This window comes from Mus caroli, unplaced genomic scaffold (genome assembly GCF_978045245.1).
Source record: "Mus caroli unplaced genomic scaffold, Mus_caroli_1 scaffold_4, whole genome shotgun sequence".
NCBI lineage: Eukaryota > Metazoa > Chordata > Mammalia > Rodentia > Muridae > Mus > Mus caroli.
The window spans coordinates 53715389-53729878 of record NW_028227259.1 but is presented as its reverse complement, the minus strand read 5'-3'; the positions used below and the strand labels follow the sequence as shown (position 1 = coordinate 53729878).

Below are 14490 nucleotides of genomic sequence, written 5' to 3'. Positions count from 1 at the left end.
CTTTGTTCTGACATTCTATCTACTGAGCTTATCTGTGTTGCAAATTCCCATCTGCAAGTGGCTCGATCACTGGAGCTAAATTTAGAGATTATTGTGACTTTGGATATTATTTCTATGCTCTCTAATCTGAACTAGTAAATGCACACTCATTTTATCCAAGTATTGCAGGTCTCTAATAATCAAAAATCTAGACACTAGAGTTAGATGAACAGTGAATCATCTATTAATTTACTGCAAAATTTATAAAACCCTAGCTTGTATTTACATGTGTTTGTAATAAAATGAAAGTTATAGTAAGGAAACATGAGAGCTTGAGATTGAAAGATTTTTGTCAACTTGTTCCCCAAAGGTTGCAAATAACATGTATCGTATTTGTTTCTATTTATAAAGTCATCTTCCTTTCAGAAACAATGTCTCCCTTTGTAACTTTTCTTAACTCAAAATCTTTCTGCCTCAGTCTCACAAGAACTAGAATCTGCCAGTGTCTGGATTCTAAGCATTTATTTTTTACTCTTATTTCTGATGCATGGTTATAATGTGTGCGTCTGGGTCAAGTACTCTGCCTGTATGTTAAGTGAACATTAATTATAGATTATAGCTTTCCCTGCTCCTTAGGAGATTGAAGAGATTCTAATGCTATGAATCAACACAAAAGTACATTTTGAATCCATACATTTAAACAGGTTGCCCATAGCCATTACGTCAACAGATCTATGGATTTTTCACAAAATAAACAACCTGTAAAAAGTCATTATAGATGATGTTATTTTTAAAACACTGTTAACTAGGTGTCTGGTACAGGAGGATGGAGTGAACACTCTTTTCATCAACCAGTAAGCATAATTAAGAATACAGGGGCTGGAGTTGTCATTCAGTTGATGAAACAGTCTTGCACCACATACAGCATACATAGCAATTTTCTTGAGTGGAATTAATTATGAGAGAAGAAACAAACAATAAATAAATAATAAAAATAAAAAACCAGCAACACCAACAAAAGAAACCAAACAAACCAAATCAACCATAGGTCTTATATATAAATCCGACATGAAATATTTTTAAGATATAAGATGAGGGAGGACCAGTTAGAGCACTTGGTTTTCTGAGTTTTCATTTTACCTCATACAGCCTGACTCATAGCAAATAAAGATTAGCATCTTAAAGCCAAGTAACACAGATAGTAAAAGCACTCCTGACAAGCTCTAGTCTAAACACTAAGAATGGGCTATAGCGAGGGAGAAACATCCAGACAATAGTTTCTGCTTTATGTAAAACATTAGTGCATTGTACCTGCAAATGTTGAGGCTACCAGCATTAGACTGTGATGAGGAATTTTAAAACCATTTAGGATTGTTTTAGGAGAAACAATGAGTGGTGAAATGCAGGCCTTACAACTGTTGTGGGGGTGGGGGCTTACAGGAGAGATTCTCTGCTCTATATAGCAGTTAGGAGGGGCTTGTGCTGCCTTGTGAGTTAATAGATATTAACAGATATTAACTACATATCTTTCTCTTCCAAAAGAAGTACCCTACTCTTCCCCTATTAGTAGCTATTAGAGAAAGAGAGAGAGAGAGAGAGAGAGAGAGAGAGAGAGAGAGAGAGAGAGAGAGAGAGAGAATAATACACCAGCTAAAAAGTGAAATAAAGAAGACTTCAGACTGAGAATCATGTAACACAAAGATGTCCAGATTTCAACTGAAAACTATATATCGTATTGAACACTGCAAGAACTCAAACAGAATTAGAAGAGGAGCGGGGGTGGGGGTGGGGATCAAGTGGTACCATCACTAATACCATAAAACTGTCAAAACTGTATAAGATGTTCAAAAAGCAGCTATGACAAAAAAAAGGTTTAATGAGCACTATAAATGTGCTGTTGACAGAACAAAGGATAGGAAGTCCCCATAAACCATTAGAGGACATATGAACAAGCATGTAGAAATTTCATGACTGAAAGAACAATTACTGAAACAAACAGCCCAATGGATAGACTCAAGAACAGAATGGATGGCACAGATGGAATATTCAGTGAACTAGAAGGTAGAAAAATGGAAGTTACATACTAGAAAAGACCAAGGAGAAAGCTGGATTTAAAAATTAATTGAATGATTTGAGTTTTAGAGCTTTCAACGACTATAACAAATGATCTACTCTTCATGTCTTGAAGTCCCACAAAACAGAGGGGACAGGACTTTAAAAACAAAACAAAACAAAACAGCATAAAAATATGACTATAGAAAGATGCTCAAGGAGAGATGGGTACAGGCTTGGCCCAGGACCTGTCAGGAGAACCAAGGGGACTGACGCAGTCGTCACGATGCCTTTGCAATGGCACTCCTGAGTTAGGTATGGGTGACACTCGATCTGGCTCACCGTAGGCTTATATTTTAAGCCAGGTTTCTTCAAGATCCTCTCAATCTGAAGAGGGTTGAAGTTGGAGACACCAATTGCTTTTACCAAACCTTCATCCACTAGTTGTTCCATAGTCATCCAAGTGTCCACAAAATCCTTGTCACTGGGAATCATGTTTCTTGAGGCATCCTGTGGGAAGTAATCAGGCTCAGGCTTGAAGCCCGTGGGCCAGTGAGTAAGGCAGAGATCCAGGTAGTCCAGCTGCAGTTCACTCAGTATCTTCTGGCAGGCTCCTTTCACCATGCTCTTGTCGTGGAATGTGTACCGCAGCTTGCTGATGATGAAGAGATCCTGGCGCTTCACCACCTGCTCCTTGAGCTTCTCCTGGAGGGCCACTCCCCAGGATCAAAGCAGTTGCAGCCAAGTACCAACAGCCCAGATGCTGATCTGGTTCCCCATTCAGAGAAACTTGGTAGTGATCCCCAAGTCTGTGACACCTGCATGCATTGCTGAGAACTTTAAGGTCTTTGACTTTGAGCTGAGCATCGAGGACATGACCATTTTACTCAGCTACAGCAGGAACTGGAGGGTGTGCGCCTTGATGAGCTGTGCCAAACACAAGAATTATCCCTTCCAGCCTCTGAGGCAGCACCATTTTTGGCTCCATACAACCGGCCACCTTCCTGGTCAGAGCACAGGTGTCTGCCGGGCCTGAGAGGCTTCTGCCTCAGGTTCCACGGGAGCCAGCTTGGTTCCGGACTCTGTGGAGGGCAGTCTGCACAGGTGAGAGTGTGGAATACAGAGGCCAGCAGTCTCTGGGACAGGAGAGAGCCACAGAGCCTCTGAGGCGGCGCCATTTTCGGCTCCAGACAACCGGCCACCTTCCTGGTCAGAGCACAGGTGTCCGCCCGGCCTGAGAGGCTTCTAACTCAGGTTCCACGGGAGCCACCTTGGTTCTGGGACTCCTCGGAAAGTAGTCTACACAGGTGAGAATGTAGACTACTGAAACAACGGCTTCTGTGACAGGCCAAAGCAACACAGCTTCTGGTAAAGATGCTGCTTTGGGCCTTCATCTTCGGCCAGGAGGAGGTCCAAACACCAGATAACTGTGCACCTTCCCTGAAAGAGGAGACCTTGCCTGCAGAGACTGCTCTGACAACTGAAACTCAGAGGAGAGAGCTAGTCTCCCAGGTCTGCTCATAGAGGGTAACAAAATCACCAGAGGAACAATCTCTAAATAGAGACAACTATAATAACTAACTCCAGAGATTACCAGATGGCGAAAGGTAAACGTAAGAATCTTAGTAACAGAAACCAGGACCACTCACCATCATCAGAACCCAGCAATCCCACCTCGCCCAGTCCAGGGCACCCCAACACACCTGAAAAGCTAGACCTGGATTTAAAAGCATATCTCATGATGATAGAAGAGGACATCAAGAAGGACTTAAATAACTCACTTAAAGAAATACAGGAGAACACTGCTAAATAAGTAGAAGATATTAAAGAGGAAACACAAAAATCCCTTAAAGAATTGCAGGAAAACATAACCAAACAGGTAGAAGACATTAAAGAGGAAACAGAAAAATCCCTTAAAGAATTCAGGAAAACACAACCAAACAGGTGATGGAATTGAATAAAACCATCCAAGACCTAAAAAGGGAAGTAGACACAATAAAGAAAACCCAAAGTGAGGCAACGCTGGGGATATAAACCCTAGGAAAGAAATCTGGAACCATAGATACAAGCATCAGCAACAGAATACAAGAGATGGAAGAGAGAATCTCAGGTGCAGAAGATTCCATAGAGAACATCGGCACAACAATCAAATAAAATGCAAAATGCAAAAAGATCCTAACTCAAAACATCCAGGAAATCCAGGACACAATGAGAAGACCAAACCTATGGATAATAGGAGTGGATGAGAATGAAGATTTTCAACTCAAAGGACCAGCAAACATCTTCAACAAAATTATTGAAGAAAACTTCCCAAATCTAAAGAAAGAGATGCCCATGAACATACAAGAAGCCTACAGAACTCCAAATAGACTGGACCAGAAAAGAAATTCCTCCCGACACATAATAATCAGAACAACAAATGCACTAAATAAAGATAGAATACTGAAAGTAGTAAGGGAAAAGGGTCAAGTAACATATAAAGGCAAGCCTATCAGAATTATACCAGATTTTTCACCAGAGACTATGAAAGCCAGAAGATCCTGGACAGATGTTATACAGACACTAAGAGAACACAAATTCCAGCCCAGGCTACTATACCCAGCCAAACTCTCAATTAACATAGATGGAGAAACCAAAGTATTCCACAACAAAACCAAATTCACCCATTATCTCTCCACGAATCCAGCCCTTCAAAGGATAATAACAGAAAAAAACCAATACAAGGAAGGGAACCATGCCCTAGAAAAAACAAGAAAGTAATCCCTCAACAAACCTAAAAGAAGACAGCCACAAGAACAGAATACCAACTTTAACAACAAAAATAACAGGAAGCATTAATTACTTTTCCTTAATATCTCTTAATATCAATGGACTCAACTCCCCAATAAAAAGACATAGACTAACAAACTGGCTACACAAACAAGACCCAACATTTTGCTGCTTACAGGAAACTCATCTCAGAGAAAAAGATAGACACTACCTCAGAATGAAAGGCTGGAAAACAATTTTCCAAGCAAATGGTATGAAGAAACAAGCTGGAGTAGCCATCTTAATATCTAACAAAATCGACTTCCAACCCAAAATAATCAAAAAAGACAAGGAGGGGCACTTCATACTCATCAAAGGTAAAATCCTCCAAGAGGAACTTTCAATTCTGAATATATATGCTCCAAATACAAGGGCAGCCACATTCATTAAAGAAACTTTAGTAAAGCTCAAAGCACACATTGCACCTCTCATGATAATAGTGGGAGACTTCAACACACCACTTTCACCAATGGACAGATCATGGAAACAGAAACTAAACAGGGACACAGTGAAACTAACAGAAGTGATGAAACAAATGGACTTAACAGATATCTACAGAACATTTTATACTTAAACAAAAGAATATACCTTGTCCTCAGCACCCCATGGTACCTTCTCCAAAATTAACCACATAATTGGTCACAAAACAAGCCTCAACAGATACAAAAATGTTGAAATTGTCCCATGCATCCTATCAGATCACCATGGACTAAGGCTGATCTTCAATAACAAAATAACTACTAGAAAGCCAACATTCACGTGGAATCTGAACAACACTCTTCTCAATAACTTGGTCAAGGAAGGAATAAAGAAAGAAATTATGGACTTTTTGGAGTTTAATGAAAATGAAGCCACAACATATGGGACTTATGGGACACAATGAAAGCATTCCTAAGAGGAAAACTCTAAAAGCTCTAGAACAAAAGGAAGCAAATTCACCCAAGAGGAGTAGAAGGCAGGAAATAATCAAACTCAGAGGTGAAATCAACCAAGTGGAAACAAGAAGAACTATTCAAAGAATCAACCAATCAAGGAGCTGGTTCTTTGAGAAAATCAACAAGATAGATAAACCCTTAGCCAGACTCACTAGAGGGCACAGGGAAAGCATCCTAATTAACAAAATCAGAAATGAAAAGGGAAAGATAACAACAGATCCTGAAGAAATCCAAAACACCATCAGATCCTTCTACAAAAGGCTATACTCAACAAAACTGGAGAACCTGGATGAAATGGAGAAGTTTCTAGACAGATACCAGGTACCAAAGTTGAATCAAGATCAGGGTAACGATCTAAACAGCCCTATATCCCACAAAGAAATAGAAGCAGTCATTAATAGTCTCCCAACCAAAAAAAGCCCAGGACCAGATGGGTTTAGTGCAGAGTTCTATCAGACCTTCAAAGAAGACCTAATTCCAGTTCTTCACAAACTATTCCACAAAATAGAAACAGAAGGTACTCTACCCAACTCATTCTATGAAGCCACAATTACTCTGATGCCTAAACCACAAAAAGACCCAACAAAGATAGAGAACTTCAGACCAATTTCCCTTATGAATATCGATGCAAAAATCCTCAAGAAAGTTCTTGCTAACCGAATCCAAGAACACATCAAAACAATCATCCATCCTGACCAAGTAAGTTTCATCCCAGGGATGCAAGGATGGTTCAATATACGGAAATCCATCAAAGTAATCCAGTATATAAACAAACTCAAAGACAAAAACCACATGATCATCTCGTTAGATGCTGAGAAAGCATTTGACAAAATCCAACACCCATTCATGATAAAAAGTCTTGGAAAGAGCAGGATTTCAAGGCCCATACATAAACCTGATAAAAGCAATCTACAGCAAACCAGTAGCCAACATCAAAGTAAATGGTGAGAAGCTGGAAGCAATCCCACTAAAATCAGGGACTAGACAAGGCTGTCCACTCTCTCCCTACCTATTCAACATTGTACTTGAAGTCCTAGCCAGAGCAATTAGACAACAAAAGGAGATCAAGGGGATACAAATTGGAAAGGAAGAAGTCAAAATATCACTTTTTGCAGATGATAAGATAGTATATATAAGTGACCCTAAAAATTCCACCAGAGAACTCCTAAGCCTGATAAACAGCTTCAATGAAGTAGCTGGATATAAAATTAACTCAAACAAGTCTATGGCCTTTCTCTATACAAAGGAAAACAGGCTGAGAAAGAAATTAGGGAAACAACACCCTTCTCAATAGTCACAAATAATATAAAATACCTTGGCGTGACTCTAACTAAGGATGTGAAAGATCTGTATGATAAAAAACTTCAAGTCTCTGAAGAAAGAAATTATAGAAGATCTCAGAAGATGGAAAGATCTCCCATGCTCATGGATTGGCAGGATCAACATTGTAAAAATGGCTATCTTGCCAAAAGCAATCTACAGATTCAATGCAATCCCCATCAAAATCCCAACTCAATTCTTCAACGAATTAGAAAGGGCAATCAGCAGATTCATCTGGAATAACAAAAAACCTAGGATAGCAAAAACTCTTCTCAAGAATAAAAGAACCTCTGGTGGAATCACCATGCTGGACCTAAAGCTGTACTACAGAGCAACTGTGATAAAAACTGCATGGTATTGGTATAGTGACAGACAAGTAGACCAATGGAACAAAATTGAAGACCCAGAGATGAACCCACACACCTATGGTCACCTGATCTTTGACAAGGGAGCTAAAACCATCCAGTGAAAAAAAGACAGCATTTTCAACAAATGGTGCTGGCACAACTGGCGGTTATCATTTAGAAAAATGTGAATTGATCCATTTCTATCTCCTTGTACTAAGGTCAAGTCTAAGTGGATTAAGGAACTCCACCTAAAACCAGAGACACTTAAACTTATAGAGGAGAAAGTAGGGAAAAGCCTCGAAGATATGGGTACAGGGGAAAAATTTCTGAATAGAACAGCAATGGCTTGTGCTGTAAGATTGAGAATCCATAAATGGGACCTCATAAAATTGCAAAGCTTCTGCAAGGCAAAAGACACAGTCAATAAGACAAAAAGGCAACCAACAGATTGGGAAAGGATCTTTACCTATCCCAAATCCGATAGGGGACTAATATCCAATATATATAAAGAACTCAAGAAGGTGGACTCCAGAAAATCAAAGAACCACATTAAAAAATGGGGCTCAGAGCTGAACAAAGAATTCTCACCTGAGGAATATCGAATGGCTGAGAAGCACCTGAAAAAATGTTCAACATCCTTAATCATCAGAGAAATGCAAATCAAAACAACCCTGAGATTCCACTTCACTCCAGTCAGAATGGCTAAGATCAAAAATTCAGGTGACAGCAGATGCTGGCGAGGATGTAGAGAAAGAGGAACACTCCTCCATTTTTGGTGGGATTGTAAGCTTGTACAACCACTCTGGAAATCAGTCTGGCAGTTCCTCAGAAAATTGGACATAGTACTACTGGAGGATCCAGCAATACCTCTCCTGGGCATATATCCAGAAGATGTCCCAACTGGTAAGAAGGACACATGCTCCACTATGTTCATAGCAGCCTTATTTATAATAGCCAGAAGCTGGAAAGAACCCAGATGCCCCTCAACAGAGGAATGGATACAGAAAATGTGGTACATTTACACAATGGAGTACTACTCAGCTATTAAAAAGAATGAATTTATGAAATTCCTAGCCAAATGGATGGACCTGGAGGGCATCATCTTGAGTGAGGTAACACAATCACAAAGGAACTCACACAATATGTATTCACTGATAAGTGGATATTAGCCCAAAACTTAGGATACCCAAGATATAAGATACAATTTGCTAAATGCATGAAACTCAAGAAGAATGAAGACCAAAGTGTGGACACTGTGCCCCTTCTTAGAATTGGGAACAAAACACCCATGGAAGGAGTTACAGAGACAAAGTTTGGAGCTGTGATGAAAGGATGGACCATCTAGAGACTGCCATATCCAGGGATCCATCCCATAATCAGCTTCCAAACGCTGACACCATTGCATACACTAGCAAGATTTTGCTGAAAGGACCCAGATATAGCTCTCTCTTGTGAAACTATGCTGGGGCCAAACAAACACAGAAGTGGATGCTCACTGTCAGCTATTGGATGGATCACAGGGCTCCCAATGGAGAAGCTAGAGAAAGTACCCAAGTAGCTAAAGGGATCTGCAACCCTATAGTTGGAACAACATGATGAACTAACCAGTACCCTGGAGCTCTTGTCTCTAGCTGCATATGTATTGAAAGATGGCCTAGTCGGCCATCACTGGAAAGAGAGGCCCATTGGACTTGCAAACTTTATATGCCCCAATACAGGGGAATGCCAGGGCCAAAAGAATGGGAATGGTGGGTAGGGAAGTGGGGGGGGGGATGGGGGACTTTTGGGATAGCATTGGAAATGTAATTGAGGCAAATACGTAATAAAAAAATTAAAAAAAAAAATAAGATGGCCTAGTAGCCCATTGGAGTTTCAAATTTTATATGCCCCAGTACAGGGGAACCCCAGGGCCAAAAAGGGGGAGTGGGTGGGTAGGGGATTGGGGGGTGGTATGGGGGACTTTTGGGATAGCATTGAAAATGTAAATGAGGAAAATACCTAATAAAAATAAATTAAAAAAAAAAAAAGAATTATCCCTTCCACGCAGAAGTCTGAAGCTGAGCCAGGCAGATACCCGCTCCCCCTCAAGTGGCTTGCATATGTTCTTTCTGCCTCATCTGCCCTGGCAAGTGTCCTGTGTCCCTCTGCATTGGGTTGCACCTTGCAAACCAGATGGTGAGAGTTAGTTTGATGTAGAATTTGGAGGGCAGTACCAGTAGCTGAGGTTTTTTCCAGCCTTTCTTGGTCTTTCTTCTTACTCACCTGGAGGACTTTAACACGAGTACCCTTTCCAACTAAAAGAGAAGCAAGATTTAGAGCCAAAGTCGTGCCACTAACACTTAAATTTGAGTGCTTAGAACTGTAATCCTATGGGTCAGACTTCTCCTTGCCTCAAATAAAAACTGCCTTTGTGAAAAAAAAAAGAAGAAAAGAAAGTTGCTCAAATATTCAAAAGTCATAAACCTATATAATTAAGATGAATGATACCCAAATAGAATAAAACAAAATAAATGCAAAGCAACATCATTATTAAGTTTTGAAGACAGAACAAATACAAATTCTTCATAGTATTCTGAGAAAAAAATGACACTTTAGCTCTAAGAAAAAAGCAATTAAAATAATAGTTTCCTATCAGAAAATATAAAGGCAAAATGAAGAGACAACACATTTTTACTTAAGGAAAAATATTAAACTCCATCTTTATATGTAGGTACAATGATATTTGGGGAAAAGTAGGGAATTGAGATGTTCCAATGTGAAAAATCTCAGAGAATATGTTCACCCTTAGACTTGCTATGCCATTCAGGCTATATTACCCACAGTTTATGGCTTATAGTCATTCTCTCTGCTTCATGTTCTGCTACGAAATGAATAGCATCTGCCATATACTCTTACCATCATGATGTATGTGACAGCAGGCATTTTCACCCATGCCCCAGTTCTTGAATAATTACATGGAGACTTATTTATGAATTAATGCCTAGGCCATAAGCCAGACTTGCTCTGCAACTGGCTGATACCTCATACTAAGATGCTTTATATTATTCTATGTCTGCCCCACGGCTGGTTACATCTCCTCAGTTTCATACATCTGACTTAGCCTCTGAGTCTGGGTGGCATATGTGACTGACTATCTCCAGAGTTGCTCCCAACACACATCTTTGTCTTCTGGATGTCCTACTTTCTAGTTTTGCCTCAACTTATTGGCCATCAGATTTTTAAAAAATGATGCTTCCACACAGAATATAAGAGATTATCCCTACAGATGTAAACATCTAATGGCATGCTTTCTCTGTCATGGTGAACTAAAAACCTAGGAAACTGTGAAGCAAAATAATCCTTTCTTCTCTGAAGTAAGTTCTCTCATCTATTGTGGCTATAATATTGAAGAAACAGCTGCAAAAAAAAATGGTAACAATATGGTGGAAATGTTGTTGTGGCTACATCTGACCATGTGGTTCTTAAGCCCTTAGAGATGTTTTTCAGAAGAGATTTACATGCATTTGGAGATATGGACTAGAGAAGCCCCAAATGTCCAATGAGAAGTCAATGAGTGATTTTGGTGAGTTGTCAGAAGACAAGAATGTCAATAATGTATACAGTGAAGACTATTTCCTGCATCAGAACAAGGCTGTGTTGTGAATTGAACTGGAGGCCTTTCATATTGCTTTTCAGATGGGAGCAACTTTACGTTTTTCTGAGCCCTGAAAATCTGAATGAGACTGATTTCAAAATCTGAGTGAGAGGGACTTTCAAGATGCATAGCATTCAGGAGTGGCACAGTTGATGATGGCTACAGTTGTCTGAATTTATAATAAGTATCAAGATGAAAAAGCAGAGCAGAAAAGTACAGGAAGAATATACACTCTAATCAAAGTATATATAGATATACAATTAAAGATACTGTGTCCTTTACAGAAGAAACCTAGCAATTAATACAGAGAAAATACTAAAGATAACTTAAGGGTATTTCAACAATTGGTGGGCTCTTATACATCTCAGGTTCCCAGATATAAATCAACAAGCTTATTTAAAAATTTATTTGAAAAGAAAGAGCTTTCTGGATCACTGTCTGTAATCAAGACCTTCTAGGGGAATATTGTCAAGGATAGCTTGCTCAAGCCTTCAGGAATCTTTAAAATCTTGATTTAAGGTAGGGGTGGAGAAGATGACATCATTATTATCGAGCTAGGCTTACAGGCATGAGGGATGCAAGAGTCATTGTGTCATAATAATTTTTACTAAGGTATATGAGAAAAGTCAGTGAGGCTAGGCAATGCATAGCAGGCTAAGATTTAGTGTAAGTATCTGTTATAAGAGCCATGGATGAAACTGTAAGGATGAAGCCTAAGATGCCATGAAGTTGGCAGGATATTTAAAATGCTAGGAGCATAGGATATCTGTGAAGCAAAAGTGTAGGCGCAAAGTAGATCCAGGACAGGAGAAAGGCTGTGTGTGCTACAAACACAGGACTAACAACAAGCTCTAAATTACAACACTTGGAGATACAGGAATTTTTGTCCTGTTTGAATTTGGTCATGTTTGGCCTAATGCTTTTCTATCTTTCTGTTCATCTTGGGAACAAAAATGATCACTCTAGGGCATTATATATTAGAAGTATACAAACGTTTTAAAAGAATTTACAAGGTCTTAGCAGGCTAGATATTTCCTTGACTCTAAAAGTAGAATTTGAACTTTGGACTTTAGAACCATTTTAGAACTCGTGGGACTCTTGAAATTTAAATAGATGCTTCTTTTTGTTTGTTTGTTTGGTTTGCATTATGAGGTGGCTCAATGAGCGTTATGAGTGAGGGATGAATATTATGAGTTTTGCTCTAAAATTTTATACCTGGTCATGAGTTGATGGCAGTATTTATTGTGGTTATGGGACTTTTAGGATATCTAGCTAGAAGAAATATGTCCCTGATAAGTGAGTCTTTTAGGGATGTATTATATTGGACTTCTTTATCCTCTTTTCTCTATTTCCTTGTCTATTATGAGTTTATAAAGCCTTTACCATATTCTCTAGGTACAATAATCTTAGATGTTTTACCACCTCTTTCTTGTCACAGTGAGCTCAGACTTTCTAAACCCTTAACCAAAATCAAGTGTTATTCTTTGAAATTGTTTCAGCCAAATACTTCGGACAGTGTGTCATACAGGTAACTACCATATTCAGTTTATTTCATACAAAACAGTTCAATGATCTGAGGATAAATGGAAACCCCCATCAAGTATGATCTTGTTATTTAATTATCTGACATTTCATTTTAAAGCAGTGATCTAGGTGCGAATCAACACCAGCTAAACATATCAAATCAATCAAACATCTAAGTCTTAATAACTATTGATTTGAAGTTCAATAAAATCTGAGAATCAGAAGTTATCATGTGAACTATATCATGGCTAAGACCTGTAAAATGGAGCTCAATAAAATGAACCCTCTTGCTGTAATTCTTTGAAAGGAGCCCATGGTAGAGATTCTTGGTTTAATTTTAGTATAGTTATATCTAATTATCAGACTTACCTTGGGCAATCACTTAAACTCTTTGAATCAGTAATTGGAAAAAGTTGCTTGTGATTATTGTATGGTCCTTCCTCTTAGCTATAACACTTTTTTTTTTATTCAAATCCAGTATGTTTCATCAGAGCTAGATTAACAGGAAGTATGGCCAGGGTACCTTTGGTAAATTGGATTTTCTATTGATGGTCACACTAGTATTAATCTCATAGCACATGCCCATTTTACAAAGTGATTTGGATAATCCACTGAAAGGTGAGACATCTTGTCTGTCCTCTCTAACCTCAGCCTTGCCTCATCCCTGTCTCAACTCTCACAGTATGGCAAAATTCTTATCTGAATTCTGAGGCTAGATTATGAAGTTGAATATAGATTTTTTTTCTTTGCTCCCCTGTTTTTCTTCACGTTCTGACCTGCCTTTGGGTTTCTCATGTAATTAGCTCTGTGTCTCTCATTGGAGAGATCATGAAATGACATCACTAAAGCTTTTGGATAAAATTCAGTGTGTTTAAAGCTCCGAGCTTTAGCTCTATACATATGAGGCAAGATGTTGCCATTATTAGACGACTCCTCAACAGGACCTGGGATCAAAACTATAGAACTGAGTTCCTTCTAAATTTATGACTCATAGAAATGTGGGATAATTTTTTTACTAAATCATGACACTAAACAGTGAGGTGTCTTATCACAGTGACTGTTGCTAGTCTACTGGTCACCTAAGAATTCTATTAAAGCCACTCCATTTTAACATTATTAACGTTTGAAAAATGCATTTATATTTTTATACAACAGTACAGTCTGAAGAGAGTATTGATAGAGACAGAGAACTCTCTAAGCATATCTAAGTCCCACACATCCATTTTCAGAATGCCTATTTGAAAAGTAGCATTTGTAGTAAAGCACAGATCAGGATGGAGGTTTTTTCCCCATAATGTATTAGGATACCCATCTCTGACAGCTCCATGACACCTATGACACCTAAACCTAGAACACTGGTGAATAATCTTCATCTACAAAAAGGTCCTAGAATGCTCCTTCTCCCCCTAAAAAACCTTGGGTACTGGATATTGGTGGTTATTATTACTTGGGTACCACACAGGTAACCTCTACAGCAGGTAGTTCAACAGAAGACATCTTTACTGTGAGAAATGGTATATTTTTCAAAGTCATCCACTCTTATCTTTGTAAACAGTTCCTGGATCTCACCTTATTCATGTGTCTTGCAGTTCTGATGTATAGATGGAACATGCCTTTCTGCCTGTTAGAAGACTTATCGAGTGTAAACCTTCCAGGACATGTTGTGTCTCAGGTTGACACAGAACCTTTAGTAAGTGTCTTACAGTATAGAATAGACTTTTGCTTCTGGGACTCTGTTCTGAGGGTGACACATCCCAGACAGGAGTTGTTCCCTTATCCCAAAATCTAGTTGAGAAAACAGAAAATAATTAAATTATAATTAAAGCAGAAGCCTACCTGTGGCATGAACAAGAAAGTCTAACACCAAGTTTTGGAAATAATTATTAGTCCA

The 14490-nt window shown here is 38.9% G+C and overlaps 1 pseudogene; it reads right to left on the bottom strand.

Annotated features, from left to right (window-relative positions):
• Positions 1-2245: 2245 nt before the first annotated feature.
• Positions 2246-10373, bottom strand: LOC110294849 (aldo-keto reductase family 1 member B1 pseudogene; annotated as a pseudogene).
• Positions 10374-14490: the final 4117 nt, after the last annotated feature.